This window comes from Echinops telfairi, unplaced genomic scaffold, assembly GCF_000313985.2.
Source record: "Echinops telfairi isolate 266 unplaced genomic scaffold, ASM31398v2 ScPeMD7_443;HRSCAF=831, whole genome shotgun sequence".
NCBI classification, from domain to species: domain Eukaryota; kingdom Metazoa; phylum Chordata; class Mammalia; order Afrosoricida; family Tenrecidae; genus Echinops; species Echinops telfairi.
In genome coordinates this window covers 65,169,567-65,171,232 of record NW_022104341.1, presented here as the reverse complement: position 1 = coordinate 65,171,232, position 1,666 = coordinate 65,169,567, and the positions used below count along the sequence as shown (strand labels likewise).

The 1,666-nt window shown below is 61.4% G+C and overlaps 1 pseudogene; it reads right to left on the bottom strand.

Moving 5' to 3' along the window:
- Positions 1–500: 500 nt before the first annotated feature.
- Positions 501–1,077, bottom strand: LOC101643679 (annotated as a pseudogene).
- Positions 1,078–1,666: the final 589 nt, after the last annotated feature.

Here is a 1,666-nt window from a genome sequence, read left to right as displayed (position 1 = left end):
GGGTCAGAACCTAAGAAACAGCAAAAGCCACCCACGGAGGCATGCTTCTGAAATGTGGCGGGACCTGGCGCCAAGCTGGACTCGCTAACAACCATCCTTATTGTTGTTGCCACAGGGGGTGCCAAGTCAGCCTGTCCATGTGGGAGGCACAGCGCCCCCAGGCGCACTGGCGCACCCATGGGTTTGATAAGGTGATGCGGGCAGCGTGCAGAGCAGAACCCCCTCGCTGCCCTGACCCCAGCCGCTGTCGGGGGCGGGTTGGCAGGTCAGAAAGGGGAGAGGTGAGTGGAGCAGCGGGGTGGGCTCAACACAGGGTCGAAATCAGTCATGCCCCTGCTCTGGGCCCAGGCTGTGCTGTGATTCTGGATCCCTGGCCCGTCCATTTGTCCTGTGTGGGTCAGCACATCAGAGCTGGTGCAGGCTCAGCGGGAGGCAGAAGCCGTGCTTCATCTGACTGTGCCAGGCCTCTGTCCTCCCTCCCCACCCTCTCGGGCAGAGGGTCAGAGGGGCCAGGCAGTGCTGAGCTCCTTCTCCAGGCCCAAGACGAACTGGTCATTGAGGAAGAGCAGCTGAAAATGGGGCAGGAAGTGGGTGAGGATGGCCTCGATGCGGTCTGCCCGTAGCAGAAGGTTGGTGCCAGGGGCCAGCAGGCAGAGGTGGTCAGAGAGGAGGCGTGCTAGCAGTTGAAGGGGACTCTCAGCCAGAAGCAGGTTCTCGTGGGCATCCAGGACCAGCAAGAAGCCTAAGGAGAGCACGCCCAGCCACGTCACATTCTGGGGCTCCCGGAAAGGGTCCCCTGATACCAGGCGGAAGGCCCCCTGTGGGACATCATGCAGGGACGTTGGTTCAAATGAGGATGACGGAGGCTGCAGGTCCACCGATGAATGGCCGGACGCCTGACACCTGCCAACATCTGCTCCTTGCAGAGGAGTCTGTCCCTCTCGGCCCGTTTGGCCTTGGGTCATCAGGGGACTTCTCAGCACCAAAGACACAGGAGTAGAGCACTCGGCAAAAGCCTGTGTCCTCGTCATTCGGGGCCCGCAGGGTGTGGATGAGGAAGGCATGGACCATGGATCCCAGGCAAGGGGCTTCCCCCATGAGACGGGGACTTCCAGGAACAGGCCGTTGCCCTTGGCAGCGGAGTGAGCAATGGCAGCTGTGCTGCCCTTCGGCGCCTGCGCACGCTGGTTTGGGCACGCACGAGCCAGTGTGCACACAGCGGGTGGGGCAGTCCGGTCTGGGTAGCGGCAGGTGGTTGCGTGGAACTTATTTCCGAAGGCTGATCATAGGCCGTGAGCAACATTCACCTGCGAATCACAGACCCCAGCCCCGAGCCCAGTGGGGTGGGGGCCGCGCTGGTTACATGCAGAAAGGGTAGGCCGATTGCCCGCTTGAAGTCATCGCCGACTCTTGGCAGATGCAAGGGGGCGCAGCAGCCAGACGACAATCCCACGCAGTCGCTTTGCAGAACTTTCCTCCCAGTGGCGGTGTCGTCATCAGCCAGCTAGGTTCGGATTGGCAGAGATGCTTCCCAGTCTTGTGGGCCTGCGGGTGGACACTGGGCACAAGGAGCCCAAAAAGCTAGCTATACAGGGTGTGGGGCTGAGTTTTCCAGCTAGCCAATTCGTAGCCAGATCCTAGCTCTTTGACCCTAGGCTCCAGTGAA